Consider the following 18923-nt stretch of genomic DNA (forward strand, 5'->3'; position numbering starts at 1 on the left):
TGGATAGAGCACTGGCTCTGGATTCAGGAGGACCTGAGTTCAAATCCAGCCTCAGACACTTGACACTTAATAGCTGTGTGACCCTGGGCTAGTCACTTAACCCCAATTGCCTCACCCTCCCCCCCCAAAGTTAACCTAAATCTTGAACTTGTTGAAAATTCCAAAACACAATTTGGAGGAATATTTGCATAATTAAAACAGAGTTTTAAGGATGTCTAGCAAGGTTCAACTTTAAGAATACAAAGGAGTATTTTAGAGGTGTTTCACAAAGTTATTGAAAAAACCTAAGCTAATTCTACATTAAAAAGTAAAAAGGGCAATTTAAACCATCTACAAAAAGGTAGTAAAAACTAAATTTTGAAGTCAAACCCATGGTCCATCTTTTTCATATTTACCACTGACATAATTCTAAAATGAGATCTATATTCCATTTAAATAGAATTTGCATTTTTATTTGGGGAAAACTCAGTTAAAATATTTTCCAGGACATACTTTTAGGCATACAGAACTACAGATTTAAGGCTCTACGGGACCTTAAACCTTAAAATTCATAACTCCAACAACAGTTTTGTTGACAATATTTTTTTAAAAATAATGATTACAGTAACAGCACATGCATGTGTTTGTGTGTATACATATGCATATGTCTGTACATGATTGTATGTATGTGTGCGTGCATGCATGTATGTTTTATGCATATATAGCTCATTTATGGCCACCTATCCTGGTTCTTTTGGCAGAGATAAAATAAGGACAAATTACAGAATCCTTCCTGATATCAACCTTAAAGGTTTGGTATATATCAGTTTGCCTAATAACCATTTATGGCTATTTTTCTTAAATGTTTATACTCTTTTCTATCTCTTATTGTGAGTAATGAATGCATACTTAATACTGTTTATGCAAAATAATTCAATGTACTTGGTACACATTTATCTCATTAGGTGTCAAAAGGGTACTTCTTCAGGATTTTACAAATTAGTCTAATCTATGTCATTCACAATTATACATATTTGATCATGTCTCCTCATTCTCACTACATGACTGGCTCAACTCCATTTCTAATAATCCATTTCAATACTGTTTCTCCTGTTCATTTTTCATCGAAAAATATTCCAATATTCCCCAATATGTCTCTTCATTGCCCTTTGTATAACTTGCAACTTAAATTCTTCAAAAACTATAGTATATGAAGCAGGAGAAAGGAATAAACCAGTGAACAGATTATGTCAGGTGTAAAGCATAGACCCTAAAAGGCAGACCTTCCTTGTGGAGAATTTATAGGAAAATATGGGTAAGAATTGTACAGAAAAAAAAAAAGTCACTTGAAAGTGTCATCAACAATCTCTTATGTTAGTATCTACAAGATTCAATTGAATAGTAAGCATTTGTTACCGGGTTACTATGTGCCAGGCACTGGGGATACAAAAGAACAATCCTTGTTCTTCCAGAACGTATAGTCTATTGGGAGCAATAAACTATAGAGGATAGAAAATTAAATACAACATTTTCATAAAGTAATTTTTGGGTATCAGTATAAGCTTCCAGTAGGAGGCAAAGCCTGAACTGACAGAAGCTAGGAAGAGACACTGAGGCAGAGAGAAAGGATGAGGCAGTGCATTTCCAGATACAAACTCAAACTATACAAAGGCAAGGAAGTGGAAGACAGAACATCATGTATGGGGAACAGCAAACAGGCAGTTCTGACTAGAACATAAAACGTAATATGTAGGCTAGAGCTAGAATGTGAAGGACTTTAAAAATATTTCTTAATGGAAGGAAAAAACAAGAGATAATTTTGTTCAAGGCCCTGACTATGATTAGCAAGTCAGGTTTAAAACAGATTGCCAGAATATTTGTCACTACCACGGAAGCTAGTGAAAAATGCTAGCCAGAATTTAATACATAACTTGAATGGCCAATATTGAGTTTGTATATCTATATTTATATATCGATATCTACATGTCAACTTGAAGATATTGATAAAGATATATTTTCATAGATCATACTTTGAATTTTTTTCAAGTTTATACAGGAATTAAAAGATATTGTGCAAAAAAACATGACTGCAAATGGTCAAATACTGAAAGCAGTAGATAGATATAGATTTACATATTGGAAGGGACCTGCAAATGGATAGAAGGTGAGCTAAGCCTTGAATTAAATAGGATGAAGGGTGTGGAGTGCATCTACAACAAACTGTTATGTTTTCAATGAGCCCAAGATACTCACTGACACAAAAATCCATCTTTTCAACAACAATGTTCTCCCAATGATGTCGTGATTATTAATCTTAAACATCTTCAAAATTGTAAAGTTATAGAAAGGGCAAGATAGAGCATGTTTTCAAGTTCATACTCAAAAGAAATAAAGCATATTGTTCAAAAAACATATGACTGCAAATGGAGGTGGAATGGTCATGTACTGAGAACAAGTAATAAAACATGGGTAACCTAAGTTCTCCGCTGGTATCTAAGAAAAATAAAAAGGTTTTAGGAAAGCACTGACAAGAATTACACAGGATGGGAATGAATAAATAGGTTATGATTTGTTCCAATGGAATAAACACCAACATCAATAAGAAAACAAGTCCACTGAAACAGAAGTACCCTAAACAAATGCATTGTCTTATATTTAATTCTTACACATGTCAACGCTACCATTACTACTATCATCAATTATAAGAATGATGTTTTAGACAGTTAGGCTATCCTAGTGATACTGATGAAATTGGCATTCATGCACACATTCTTCATCTTTCACAATGAGAATACAGAAATTATTAAAAATCATCACATGACTTAAAAATCATTGATATCACAAGAGTTAGTACAGAGGAGCTTGCTGAAGCCAGGCCCAGATAAAGTACAATCTAAAGAATCATAGATTTAGAGTTGGAATGGACCTTTGAGGTTATCTGATCCAACTTTCTCATTTTATAGCTGAGCAAACTTGAGGTCAAAGAAGTTGAGTAACTGTCCAGAATCATACAGTTAAGTAAAACTACACAGACTATTATAAGTGGTGTAAACAAAAAGGTGATGGTGCCTATGGTGGGCTGAAGACAATGATATTCCCCAAACAACTAGCACACACTAAGAATACAACTGTCATTTAATCTGGCTATAGAAAAAAAAAATCCCCCCCTATATGGAGGTATATAATCTTCATTCATACCAAGGCCAAATACAAAGTATAATCAGGAATTCACCAAAATGACTATTTCACAAACAATGTTGCAAAGAATCCTAAATTCCCATAGATAGGAATGGAGATTCAACGGAAAAACAAATGCTAGTTTTCTTCCCCCCTTAAAATGTTAAATTAGAAATTAAATATGCATTAATAACTACCACATATGGCATTTTCCCCCAAAATGAGTACTTCCTTGATTGATACAAAATTCCCCATACCATTTAATATTGGGGGTATTTCATATACCCAGAACTACAATCATTGGTATTATTATTAAATTACAAGTCCCAAAGTATTCTGTGAATAAACTACTTTTAAAACAACTAAGTTAAAATAAACATACAAAAAATTGCAAAGTATAAATCTTGTGTTTTAGAAATATAGTCTTTCTAGTAATAAATACTGGTTATCAAAGGAAAAAAAGAAATAACTATAAGAAGTTAAAGATTTAAAAACAGTCTAGTAGTCCAATTTGGGCATGGTTCTTTCACTTATTTTCCTTTAAATTTTCTGAAAATTAAATTCATTGTACATGACACGTTATAATCTCAAATATCTCACTTTTAAATAAATCAGTATGCAATAACTAAGATGTCTGAGGTTTTTAAAAATTATATTACGCTCATTGTTAATAATCACTCAAAGATTATTTTTCCCCTAATATTTTCTGTTAGGATGTCTGTGGACCAAGTCTAGGCTCATGAAAATACTACCTGCTAACAGGCCTTCAACATAACAAGTTCAACAAGTTCCTTGATGCATACTAGAAGATAAAAGGGGGGAGGGGACTTCATGATGTACAATTCATAACCATAAAACTATCTGCATTTTAGCATGATGGAGAATATAATAAAAATACTCTATGAGTAAAGGCATAAACTAATTTAAAGAATTCTAAATTAAATAGCAAAACATTATTATAATGTGCAGTCAAAATTTTATCATGAAACATTTAACTATTTCTTCTCTTTAAATCATCTATCTGCCACTGAAGAACAAGAAAAGAGGGAGCAAAACTACAACTCTGCCTGTGGCAAGAGACTGACAGGAGGAATCTGCTGTGAAGTTATCATGTGAGTATATACTCAGATTTTAAAGTGCAGGATATATCCCAGGTGGCAAGAGTTAGAATATTAATAATTTTAAAGTAAAATTTGTCACTTAAGAAAATATTCAAAAATACATTTATATAACTAGCGCTCAAAAGAAAGCATCATGATAATGTCACAGACAAGCCCAACACTCTAACATGCTAATAGCAGAACCAGGAACTCCAGTATAAAACAAATAAGTATATTTTTTTCCTTGTCTTCCCCACTCAAAAGATCAAGACAAATGATAATGCTTGATGTCTATACAAATAAAAATAGTCAAAAGCCATGTCACAAATTCTTAAGTTTCCTCAATATAATTTAAGGTATCACAACATAGAGAAGCTTGCCTTCTCACAAAATTCTTTACAAAAATTTCTTCCTCATCTCTGCAATATATTATATGCGGGACCTTTCTGAAAACAGTAAATTCTAAAAAATGATTTAAATAAGTACCTTAACTTAAGTCTATGAGTTCACTAACTGTCCCCTCCCCCCTTCTTTCAATCTCATAGTTAAAAAAATTAGAATATTAGCTAGAATTTCATCTCTGCCCTGCATGTTGCAACCACTGAAGCAGATTTGTGCCACTAAGCATTTCATAGGGTTATGTTATCAATCAGATTATGTTACCAGGGAAGTATACAGCAAATTTTTCTTATTAGAATGGACTCTACTTGACTGGAGTAAACAATGCTGCAAACTACTGATACTTCACACTTTTCATTCATTTAAAAAAATGGGTTTTTCCCCCTTTATTTAGACATATAGCATGTGCCACAGTAAGAGTGAATGTTAAATATTCCTGTAGTGTCACAATATGTAATACAATAAAACAGATTACAACCCTACCTTTCTTTCACAGCAGTGGTGCCAAGCACAGGTACACTGTAGCAATCAATTTGTTCTGCAGACAGTAAGGCTTTCATAGAATACTAATGCAGAATCTCTTTTCTTTCTCCTTCGACTTGACTCCCCAATGCCCAGGTCCTGACCAATACAAGGAAGAGGGCGGAATGTCTTCTGCTGAGATAACCACAACTACTAATCAAGTATAAGGGCACAGGATTAAACCTCCACCAAGCTTGACTCCGGTTTTGAGAGCAGTTAAACACACACAGCAAGGTCAAAATTAAGCACATACATACACGCACTACGAACACACGGATATGTCTACTTCAGTGAACTAATTCATCACACTTTACCACTGACAGCTTTTTACCTCAGGGGTGTAAAATTATTTCCTGTTAAACTGAAGATTTAGACACAAGAGAATCTAACAATAATTATGATCCCATAGAAATGAGAATTAGTGTTCAATGTTCTCGAAATTTAAAAGGTTCATTGTTTTAAATGAAGTATTTTTCTCTACATTAAAATTTCTATTACAATCAAAAAGCAAATTTTGCTGTAGTTGTAGTGTTAACTTTAAATTTAAGTGTTAGCACAGATTTAAGGTGCTTTAGAAGAGTTAAGATTTTGCCATTAAGTGTTATTATTCATATCAACTCCAAATGCTCAAGAAAAGTAAGCATTTTACTAATACTGCACATGTCAGACAAGCTTTTCATTTATCTTGAAATTAGTATAGTATTTAAGTAAAACCCCATGATATTTCTTGGAAATTGCTAGTATTTCACATTCATTTGAAAAACACAATAATCAACTTTTATCATATAAACCCCAAACTCTGAGTTTCCTTTCTAATGGGCATTTGCATTTTACTTTTCATCTTTTATTCAAAATGTGAATGGAAATTTTATGCCAGAAACCAACAAGGGTGAAAGCTGATTTTTTTTCCACCCAAGTAAGCTGTTTCTTTTCCATTTGGCTTGGTTTGGTGTCTTTTCTCAAACTCTTTGGAAGTACTGAGATTTATGGAAGCCAAAAGAAGTATATGAAATCCTACATATTTTCTCTCACCAAAACATATACGCAACAAGCTAAACAACAAACACCAGTGCCTTCGATAAAATACTCTAAAAAAAAGTCTAATCAATACTGATGAATTTGTCCTTGACATACTGACCAAGTCATCAGGGTAATGTCATGTGATATCATGCCATTTCCCCACCTGCCTCATGACCCTGTCCTTTAAATGACCTAAAGCTTCCCTCAAGTAGCAGGAGGCCCCTCCCAGCTATCTCAGCAAGGTCGAATGGGTCAGCATGTCCTCATCTATAATCCACCACCATTTGTCAGCAGGGAGGCTAGAGGAGGCAGGCTTGCTACAAGGGGAGAATGCCCAATTAGGCAGCTGTCACACAAAGCATAGGCTGCAAAATTATCCCCTGTCAAAAGAAAGAGCAGCTGTGAGTGCCAATTACAGCAACCTTTCAACCCTTTAGGTACTGGAAACGACATAGAAGTAAATGAAGAACAATTAGTGATAACAAATCGATGAATTAAGACAGTAAATTAGAAATTACTAGCAGGTGAGCTTAGGTCACATTTAATATTAAGGTCATTGTACACCCCAGGCAAGGGCAATAATAAGAACGCAGTTTCAAATAGCTTATCAGTTTTCTTATAACCATTTCCCTGCATAAACAGTTTTGCTTCTCATTTTTACCTTACAAACTTAAGCCCAAAGAATAAAGAAGAAGATTATGGGAATCTTCTCTGAATATTCAAAAGTAAAAGAAGTTTTGTTTCCCAATGTATAATCTCTTTCCTTCCTTTTGATGAAAAAACAACTGCTTCTTCAAAAGGAGAGGCTTCCCCTACAAAACAAAATTTTAATTCTAGATTTTTCTGCTTGTACTCTATAGAATAAGGTGACACTACCTACTCAAATTTAAATTTTCATAATAATCTTTTTTTTTAAAAAAAATAGGATGACATTGTACCATGTAAGTCAATTACATTTACAAGCTCTAATATCCACTTCAGAGTTGCACTTGAAGATAAAGGGAAATAATTCTTCTGACGTTGTTTTAAAGACATCAACTAGATATAAAATCTAAGAATACTTTTATTGTCTCAAGTAAAAAAATTCTCTGTGCTTTTTCAATCTCTTTCAAGTGCAGATTGCACTACATGTTCCTATAAGTATGACAATTATATCATGAAATAGAAAATTACTCTCTTCCACTAAACTAGCTTAAACTACACAGAGGAAGTAAATTAAAACAGAATGACAAACGATATGAAAAACTACGTAATTTAATTAGGCATTAAACAAAAGCATTCCATTAAATGCAACATAAATGCAACTGTTTCTTCAATATAATCAACTCATAATTATATGAGTCATAAATTTTCTTTCATGGTTGCTAATAACAATATCCAGATTGTACGTTCCTCACAATAACCCTGAAAAGTAAGTAATACAAGTATCATCACCCCTATTTTACAGATTAACAGACTGAGGCTCACAGAGGTCAGTTGACAAGCATTTATCAAGGGCTTAATATCTACCAGGCACAGTTGAGGACACAAAGAAAGGCAAAAACAATCTGTACCCTCAAGAGGCTTGTAATTTAATGAGGGCAGATAATGTCAACTAAGTAGTATAGGAGCCTGACTTTTCCCCCATCCTATTTTATACAGATTGTGTATAGAAGAGCATAGAAAACTTAATTTCAACCACTTTCATGATTTGTGCTATAATTTTCTAAACTCAAAAGGGCAACTCACCCCAAATAAAAAATGGAAAATGGGTGGAGTTTTGAAAAAGTATGAAAGAACGAGCTAGTCTTCCACTTATTATCTCTAAGCCTTAAGAAATAAATTAATTGAATTGGGGATCCAGTTTAGACAAGATTTTAAATTCAAGTCATCTGATAAAATTTCAAGTAATAAAGGATTCTCTACGCAAAGCATAGCATGGGCAACTTTCTTTTAACAATACTTAAGATTCTAAAATAAATGAACAGTAAGGAAGGAGTTAATATCTTTAGAATTCTGTTTCCATCATACTTGGGTGACTTTCTCTTTAAATAATTTAAATCCTCTCCATCAACTACAAAGCTGTTTTGAAGCTATTTAGCTTTGTTCTTTACATGTGTTCTAATTAAGAAATGACCTTGTCATCACATACACCAGAAATCCTGGATTATTTCCTACAACAAAATTTTAAGGATTCTCCACCTCCCCACCCTCCTCTTTTAGAACAGAGAGAGGGAGGGAGGAAGAGAGGAAGGGAAAGAGGGAGAGGGGGAGAGAGAAGGAGAGGGGGGAGGGAGGGAGAAGGAAGAGGGAGAGAGAGGAAAAAGAAAAAAGGAAGAAAGGAAGAAAGGAAGAGAAAGAAAGAGCTGAGAAAAAAGGGAAGACTTCTACACCAGTTCCTCACTTAAGGAAGTTGTTGTTTGGCTGAATGCTGAAGCAGTTTCACCGCATAATTTTTTTGTTGTTGAATGTCACAGGGCGGGTTAGTGTGACCTTGAGCTGCATCAGCAGCACAGCAAGGGTCGAGATGCCTGCAGGCGCCCTTGTACTGGATTTGCAAGACAAAAACCTTCAAACTGGATGAAGGACATCTTAAATCTCTTCAAAGGTTTTTTCCAAACTAATCTGGGCTGCTCTTAGCAGGATCTGTTCCAGTGTGAGAAACAAAATTAAAAACAAGGTCTCCAACAGGATGTTGTTTCCTCTTAACCCTTCTTAAACAGAATACAACAAATCAGAAGTATTCTAGGGAGATAATTTAATAAGTAACTGAAATACACACAATTCAGCATGTGAAATACACAGCAGCATTCTTTCATAAAAATGCATGTATGCAATTAGTCTTGAAAAATTAAAACACTTTCCAGAACATGTACTAGGAAAAAAGCTTAAGGGGTGTTTATTTTATTTATTCCTTACCTTCATTTAAAAAGTATTATCATATAAAAATTTGAGACTATAACATTTGAACAACATAATAATCCGATAGAGGGGTATTAGGTAAAAAAAAAAAAAACAGGCAAATATAATACTAATGCTGATTCATATTCCAGAAGCCATTTAAAACACATTGTTTTAACCAGTTAAATTACTCAGTTACCCTTGCAGAAAGGCAAGGTAGAGTCCTGGATAGAGTTGGTCTCAGATTTTGGAAAAACTTGGGTTCAAATCCAGTCTATGACAAATAACAGCTCTAAGACAATAGGAAGATCACAACCTCTCAGCACTCCAGGCAAGCAACACAAGGACTAATTTGCAGAGCAGTCAAATATCTGCATAAATTAAGGGAGTTTTATTACCAGGAGATCCCTCAAGAAAACACAATTCTATTTTTTTAAGGTTTATTTTACTTTTAAATAATGTCAAATATTCTAAGATTCACAAATATCCAAAATTATCACGATGCAGAAACAAATCTTAATATACACACATTAAGTATTATGGAATACAAAAAGGAACACCACCAATGACTGGCTACATTCTATAACATAATGACTATTGTAGAAAAAAAAAATCATCATTCAAAGCACATAAGTAAAACAAAATAAAATGACCTAATATCCTTCTGTCAGGTGGATTACTTCTTTAATGCTTTCCTAGCATTCCCCAAGCACAAGCCACATAAATCCTCAGGGGGGGAAAAAAAAACATAAAAAAAAATAATCAGTTTATAAATGCCAGTAGAGGGTGTTCTAATTCTTTGATGGCTATGCATTCATAGTTTAATTTAGGCAATACTCTACAAAGACTTTTTAAGTACTTCTACTACTCTAGAAGGAATGGTTATATGTAGTGAAAGAATATATTTGGCAGTTACACCTACAAGGGACAACTAATCACACTGAAGAAGTATCACTCTCTCAACAAAACATGCACTAAAATTCAGTTTTAACTCTTATTGTCAGACAAATTGTTAATAATTATTTCTTATTAAAATGTGACAAAAAAGGAACACAAATTATATATATATTATATATATATATTATATATATATATGTATATATATATATATAATAATTTTTTCCGGGGCAATGGGGGTTAAGTGACTTGCCCAGGGTCACACAGCTAGTAAGTGTCAAGTGTCTGAGGCCGGATTTGAACTCAGGTACTCCTGAATCCAGGGCCAGTGCTTTATCCACTGCGCCACCTAGCCGCCCCAACATAAATTATATTTTATACATTTTTAATGCTATTATTCATTGAGAATTCTAATTTCATTTAGAAGATGTTAGATGTAATTTAGATGATAGTTCAACTTCTTTAAGTTATTTAACAACATAGTACTTACTCAAAGGATTCAATCATATTTAGCCAGAATTTTGCTACATAACTCCTTTTTTCCTTAATTGATGAATTATTTGTAACCTTGATTTGCATATCAGAGGACAAATGCCAAAGCACATATAGAAGTTTTCATATTTTCTCAAAAATACCTAATGAGCCAGAGGTTGCCTTCTCACACCTCTTATTATTTAGGACTATAGAGCTATAAAATAAAGCAACTTTATGGTATAAAACAGACTGATGATGAAGGTGACATTATTTTACAAGTATTTAATTAAATTTGAAATTTAGTGCTATTATTGCACTTGCAGCAACACATAGAAGACCTAAATTGTCATAATATCTACAAACATCTGTAAAAATTAACCTAGAATATAGGCAAATTCTATGGAAGGTGTTTTTAAAAGAAGTAAGTGGAATATACAAATCCTATCATAAAATATCTCCTCTTCAAAATCAGTCTTGACTGTGAACTAAGGTTATGGCTAAAGTAAACATGTGATTATCCACAAAAATGATCCATTTGGGAATACAAGGTTTCTGGCTTAAATCATTCACGAGCAGTTATTTAGAAGTAAGCATTTGATCAATATTAAATCAAACAGAGCTATCTACTGAGCACCTATCACTATCTACCTGCAAGGTATAGAGTTATTTAAATAAGCACTTCCAAAATCATATCAACTTTGTACTTTTTAATCAGTTCTCAAAATTACAACCTTCTCTGAGATTTCATAACACCAGAAGAGTTTAAAATCTAATATATGGATTTGATAGACATCAAGCCAATTTAGTGAGCTGAAAATCTTTCACCATCCTGAGACAAACACAATGCATTCCCATAGCACAGAGGGAAGACCCAGGGCACATGTAATTTGAGGAGTGTAGTTAGATACGCTAGAGACTGATTGTCCTGCTTAGACTTCTGAAAGAATTTAGCAGAATATCAGCCAAAGTAAAAGAGTAGGGAATGAGAAAGAACAGGAATCACCAGGGTCAAGTAAATATCTGCCAGAGAGCAGACTGTACTTTCAAGCAGGGAACGCCAATATCAGGATCAGACTGAGAGGAAATGAGGTCAAACAAAGGAGAGGGTTGGTATGGGAAAGGAAGACTGCTCCCCCCCCCACATACGCCCCCCAAACGATAAGGATAAACTTTATATTGTACAAAATTTAGGAAAACAATAATACCATCCAACTCTATGAAGTAAGAAGGTATTTGTCAAAAGAGATAAGTATCTAAAGGTTCATATGTCATTAAAAGGGCTGGCAGATTAAAGTCAGAATTACTGACAGGGCACAACTAGGAATGACCTTATTGAGTATCCACAAATAAAAACCAACCAGGCAGAACGACTTCTTCTTGAGTAAGCATCCCCATCTAAAAGCTGCCAAGACAACATTAGTTACAAGTTTCAGCCTGTTCTATAATATCTAGACATTAATAAAGAAAAGTAATGCTAAGCAGCTTTGCAGAAATTATTTTTAAAAAATAAAACTTAGTCCTTTCCAAACACAAAGCTTTTAAAGAAAACAAATTTTCCATAATAGGGCAAGCAGTTAAATAGAAGACAAACACTATTTGAGTAGTGTCAAGAAGGGCACTTTCCCCCAAAATGTCATCTGGTTGAGTGAAGAGAAAGAATACTATGCTGTATAACTACTGGTATGACTCAGCACAAAACTCAAACATTTATACCTATGACTTCAAAACAATTAGATTTGCCATCCTTTGTTGAGGTTGTAGTATTGGGGAAAAGGATGCCTTAGAAAAGATTTTTGAAGAATCTAGCTTTACTCAAGGATTTTATGCAAACAATTAGTGTCAGTTCTTAAATTAAAAGTTTATACATAATTTTAAATCCATAAAATTAATTGCTTTGTAGCGAATGACAATCTAAATCTAATGCAGGTTAAGTAATTGTTCACCACAAAAATGCTAAAAGGCTGACTTCTGGGCAATCTAACACTGAGGATTTTTCAGGGGGCTTCAAGCAAAACTGAAAAAGGTGAAGTCAGGAACCTTTCTAACTACCTACCTCTGTGTCCACCTATCCTAGGGCCCTTATTTTGCCCTCTGGCTACACAAACTACACAATCTAGACCTTCCTTCAAAGTGCTCAAGTTGGGAAATTATTCACCCTTTCACCCCTTAAAGTCTCTTCTTCCCCCATTAGAATTGTCATTTCCGTATGGCAATAATTTTCCTAACTTATTACTGATTAAAGGTATTCAGAATAAGGTGAGAATAATGAATCTACTATAAAGTGTTTTACTCTCATTTGCACAAGGGACAACGACTAATTTTGAAAGGCTGCCTATCTCTCACCTATGAGATGATTTCAAACCATAAGTTTAAGAGGTATAGCCAAGCTAACAGCGATAGGAAGCAAAGCAGAGACCTCTTCTCCACAAACTCCTCCTAACATAACAGAACTAAAAAAATGCACCAGAAGGAATACTGATGGGGAAATCCAGGAGGTCACAATGGATATCCTGCCCAGCAAGGCATAAGGGAAACAGGTGGACCAGGAGCAAGCTGCTAGCAGACCACTCCAGCACTCAGGGAAAGGCTATACAAAAGGGCAAGAGGAGTTCTCATTATAATATTGGGATACCCCAGACACAGCACAGTTGTGGGGCACTGCAACAAGGACAAGTGCTAATTGGAAGTTGGATAACACTACTATCCAATCTTGAATTGCAGAATGCAGAGCAGAGTGAGAAGGGAATATGCCAGATAGGAACAGTTCCCTCCAAAACTGCCTTAGAGACCAGAACCAACATTAAGTTCAAAGTCAGGAAGTAAGTTAGAAGAAAGCAAACAAACAAAAAAGAACCCCACTATTATGGTCTCAGGAAATCAAGACAAATGCAGAAGTCAAGGACTTTAAAACATCTACAAGCACTGCCTCAGTCAGAGAAACACACAGAAAAACAAAAGAACAACTTAGACTGTATTGAACACAAGTTCAACTAGAATTCCTAGAAGAGAAGAAGCAAGAATTAAAAAAAAATTTTTTTACTGAAATGAAAGTACTTGAGGAAGAAACTGAAAGAAAAAAAACTACTTACTCAAATCAAAAATTGGAAAGAGACAAATTGGTAAGAAACTAAATAGGCAAAAGAAGTACAAAACTTTAAGCAACAAATTCCTCAAAAATTTGAAGGAACCAAAGAGAGGCCAAAAATAATGTAATGTAATATGATAAATGTAATATAACATCATATAAAATACAGTCATCCCTTCCACATCACAGGGGTTAGGGGCACGGCACCCCAGCAATCTGGAAAATCCCCAATAAAAAGTTTTGGCCCTCCCTTCAAACTAGAGTAGGATAGAATTTTTCTTTTACAGAATTAAAACATAAAATATGTTGATGTTATACAATACTATACATATATTTTATGAATTTCTGATTTTCTAAACTTTTTATGTATCATCTGCTGGCCTACATGCATCATTTGCAAAACTCCCCAAAATATTTCCATTTAATTTCTTATGTTGACCTGTAATATATCAAAACCATGATACTGATGGAACAGATTGGGGCATACTATTTTTCACATTCTTTAATTAAGTGACAAATATGGTGATGTTTTCCATGATCATATATATATAACCCATATCAAGTTATTTACCTCATGGGGAGGGGGGAAGGGAAGGGGCAAGGGAGGGACAGTGACTGGAATAGAAAAATATCAATAAAAATGTTTAATCTGGAAAGATGGAGGAGGGATGTGCTGGGAAAGATACAGGAGGTATATATGTATGTATACACGCACACATATGCTGTGCATTTATGAGTTATTTAGGTATTATTTATATAGTAATTATATTTTTAAAATTTGTCATAAATTATTTATATACATTGATATGTATTTGCTATTTATAAAAGTTATTTAAGGAATTAAAATACTAAGTCATATGTGTTAGACTAAATCTACATATATCTAAATGCAATAATGTAGAAAATTTACATTATATATCACATATGTGTCTGTGTATATTATATCCATGTTTGTTATATGCATAAATATAATTATATGTCACAAATAAAATAAAAAGTTTTTAAAATGATGGAAAAAATCATGAGGTGAAAGGGATAACTATAATATGATATGATGTATATAAGATGTGATATATATGATATAGTAATAAAAATGTTAAAAACAAATTCAAACAAAAGAGACTTTAGAGGAAAGACTGGATAAAAAGAGAAAGATAAACAGAAGAAAATAGGATGGAGCGAAATGAACACTTAATAATCATAACTGAATGTAAAAGGAGTAAACTCACCTATAAAACAAAAGTGGATAGCAGAATGCATTAGAAACTAGAATTTAACAATATATTGTTTACAAGACAGACACTTGAAACAAAGAGACACACACGGAATTAAAATAAGGGGCTGGAGTAGAATCTATTATACATTGGCTGAAAACACAGGAATAGTAATCATGATCTCAGAGAGAGAAAAAATAAAACTAATTAAAAGGGAATTAAAATTAAAAGCAGGGAAACTACATGTTGCTAAAAGGAACTACATACAAGTAATATCAATATTAAACATAGGGACCAAACTGTAAAGGATTCAAATTCTTAAAAGTTAAATCAATTATGGGAAGAAAAAGAATAAAACTATAGTAGTGGGGGATCTCAACTTTCCCCTTTCAGAGCTAGATAAAACCAAATAAGATGTTAAGGAGATGAATAGAATCTTAGAAATTTTAGATAGGCTAGCTCTCTAGAAAAAATTAAATGGGAATAAAAAGGGATATGGATATACCTTTTACTCAGAAGCATATGACACATAAAAATTGACTATTCCTAAAATCATGAGCTAATGCAAAAAACATGAACACTAAATATATTTTTTTCAGATTATATTAAAATTATATCCAATAGGGCTATGAAAACAGAGGTTAAAAATTCAGCAGAGGGGCAGCTAGGTGGCGCAGTGGTTAAAGTGCCGGCCCTGGATTCAGGAGTACCTGAGTTCAAATCCGGCCTCAGACACTTAACACTTACTAGCTGTGTGACCCTGGGCAAGTCACTTAACCCCAATTGCCTCACTAAAAAAAAAAAAAAATTCAGCAGAATCTAAGTAATTTAATCCTAAAGAATGATTATTGATTGTTTCTCTGATTGACTCACTAAAGAATGAGTGAGTCAATCAGAGAAACAATCAATAATTTCATTAAAGAGAATAATGGGACAATATACCAAATTTATTGAATATAACCATATAACCAAAGCAGTACTCAGGGAACATTTATATCTCTAAATGCATAGGTCAAGAGAGAAACAGCAGATCAATAAACTGGATGTGCAAACTAAAAAAACGGGGGGAAAAAAAATTTAAATCCCCAACTAAATACCAAAGTGGAAATCCTAAAAATTTAAGAAGTTAATATAAAATATTAAGTTAAAAAAATGAACTAATAAATAAAATTAAAAGCAGGGGTTGGGGGGAAACAGAAAAAATATTGGCTAATTTGATTTTTAAAAAGAAAACCAAATCACTAGTATCAAAATTGAAAAGAATGAATGTACCACCAAATGAAAATGAAATTAAAGCAATTATTAGGAGCTATTTTGCCCAGCTAAATCCAACAATCTAAGTGAAATAGATAAATATTTACCAAAATAGAAATTGCCTAGATTAACAGAAGATGATAAAATAGAATACTTAAATAACCCTATCTAAGAAAAAGAAATTGAACAAGCCATAAATGAGCTCCCTAATAAAAAATCCCCCAAATTGGATGGATTTACAAGTGGTTTATATCAAACATTTAAGAAATACAAATAATACATTTTTGGATACAAATATGATTTTGAGAGCTAAACCAAGGAAAGCAAAGAGAAAGAAAACTACAGACCAATTTCCTTAATAAATACCAACACAAAAATTTTAAGTAAAATATCCTACACTATGATTTGATGGAATTTATACCAGGAATCCAGAGCTAATGCAATACTAGAAAAATATCAACATAATTGACTAAATCAATAACAAAAATAATAAAAACATGATTATCTGAATAGATGCAGACAAAACCTTTGACGAAATAAAAACCCATTTCTATTAAAAACACTAAAAAGCCTAGAAATCAAAGTAAACTTTGATAAGTAGAATCTATCTAAAAATTAGGAAAAAACATTATCTATAATACTGATAAACTTGAAGCCTTCCCAATAAGATCTGGGGTGAAACAAGGACACCCACTATTGCCAATATTATTCAATCTTGTTTTACAAAAGAAAGCTATGGTAATAAGACAAGAAAAAAACCTGAAGGATTAAAAATAGGCAACAAGGAAACAAAACTATCACTTTTTACATATGATATATGGTATACTTAGAGCACTCTAGAAACTCAACTAAAAAACTAGCTGGAACTACCAACAAAACCTAGCAAGAAGAGATAAAAAGACATTCCATTTAAAATAATTGAAGAGAATATTAAATACTTGGGAATCTATCTGCCAAGACAAACCCAATACCTCTCTGAATACAATTATAAAACATTTTTCACACAACTAAAGACAGAAACAAATGAGGAAATATTAATTGCTCATGGGCAAAAGCAAGTTAATATAATAAAAACGATAATTCTACCTAAGTTAATTTACATAATCAGTGCCATATCAAACTACCAAAGATTTATTTTATAGAGCTAGAAAAAATAATATCACAAAATTAATCTGGAAAAATAAAAGGTCAAGAATATAATAGGAATCAATAAAAATAAAATGTGAAGTAAAGAGGCTTCACAGTACCAGATTTCAAGCTATATAGCAAAGCAGGAATCATGAAAACAATCTGGTACGGGCTAAAAAACCATTTTGGATCAATGGAATGGATTAAGTACACAATACAGTACACAGTAGTAAATGACCATAGTAATCCAGTATCTGACAAACTTTTAGGGCAACAAATCACCATCTAACAAAAATTTCTGGGAAAACTAAAAACACTTTGGCAGAAGCTAGGTACAGATAAGCACCTTGTATTGTCTACCAAAACAAGTTCAATGTGAACAAATGATTTAGAAATAAAGAAATAACAAGCAAATTTGGAGAACTGTGGATAAAGGAGGAGTTTATGACCAAACAAGAGGTAGAAAGTATGGACAATTATGATTACATAAAATCAAAATGCTTTTACCCAACTAAAATTAGAAGGACAGTAGAAAACTGGAAGAAAAATTTATATCAAGTTTCTCTAATAAAGGTCTTATTTTCAAATATATACGGAACTGAGACGAATTTACAAAAATAAGAACCACTTTCCAGTTGATAAATGGCTAAAGTATATGAACAGGCAGTTTTCTGAAGAAATTAAAAGCTATTAAATAGTAACATGAAACAATGTTCTAAATCACTATTGATTAGAAAAATTCAAATTAAAAAAACCCTGAGGTACTGTCTCATATCTGTCAGGCTGGCTAATATGACAGAAAAAAAAGTAAAAAATTCTGGAGAGGATGTGAAAAAATTGGTATACTAATGCACTGTTGGTAGAGTTATTACCAAGTCTAACCATTCTGGAGAATGCCCCAAAGGGCTAATAAAACCGAGTATATCCTTTGACCCAGCAATACAATTACTAGATCTGTATCCCAAAAAGATCAAAGAAAAGGAAAAAAGGACTTATATGTACAAAAATATTTATAGCAGGTTTGGGGGTTGGGTTTTTTTTTTTGGTAGTAGCAAAGAATTGCAAATCAAGGGGATGCCAATCAACTGGGGAACGGCTGAATGGCTGAACAAGCTGTGGTATATTGTGATACTAGTGTGCTATTGGCTAACTAGGTAGTTAAGTGGACAGAGTTCTGTGCTTGAAGTCAGGAAGACAAACCCAAGAATCATGAACACAACTATAAAACACTTCTCACACAAATAAAGTCAGATCTAAACAATTGGAAAAATAATAATTGCTCATGGGGAGGCTAAGCCAATATAACAAAAATGACAATCCTACCTAAATTAATCTATTTATTGAGTGCTATTCCAAACTATAAAAATTATTTTACACATCTAGAAAAATAATAACATTTATCTAGAAGAACAACAGCTCAAGGATATCAAGTGAATCAATAAAAAATATGAAAGGTAGGGGCAGCTAGGTGGCGCAGTGGATAGAGCACCGACCCTGGAGTCAGGAGTACCTGGGTTCAAATTCGGCCTCAGACACTTAACACTTACTAGCTGTGTGACCCTGGGCAAGTCACTTAACCCCAATTGCCTCACTAAAAACCAACAACAACAACAACAAACAACAAAAAAACCAAAAAAAATATGAAAGGTAGCCTAGCTAGCCATACTAGATCACAAATTATATTATAAAATGGTAATTATCAAAACAAATCTAGTACTGGATAAGAAATAGAGTAGTGGATCAGTGGAAAAGACTACATACAAATTACACTACAGTAAATGACTACAGTAATCT

At 33.2% G+C, this 18923-nt stretch overlaps 1 protein-coding gene across 3 annotated transcripts in view; it reads right to left on the minus strand.

Annotated features, from left to right (window-relative positions):
- Positions 1-18923, minus strand: part of NRIP1 (nuclear receptor interacting protein 1) — a 144268-nt gene that overhangs the window by 49649 nt on the left and 75696 nt on the right. Inside the window, exon 1 of one of the 3 annotated variants that reach the window (XM_043993627.1) lies at positions 5139-5257. The exons of the other annotated variants lie outside the window; for them this stretch is intronic. The gene's annotated coding sequence lies outside the window, so the exon portion shown is untranslated. Of the gene's footprint in view, positions 1-5138; positions 5258-18923 lie in introns of those variants that run through there. 3 annotated transcript variants of the gene reach the window in all.

The sequence above is a fragment of the Dromiciops gliroides genome, chromosome 3 (genome assembly GCF_019393635.1).
Source record: "Dromiciops gliroides isolate mDroGli1 chromosome 3, mDroGli1.pri, whole genome shotgun sequence".
NCBI classification, from domain to species: Eukaryota; Metazoa; Chordata; class Mammalia; order Microbiotheria; family Microbiotheriidae; genus Dromiciops; species Dromiciops gliroides.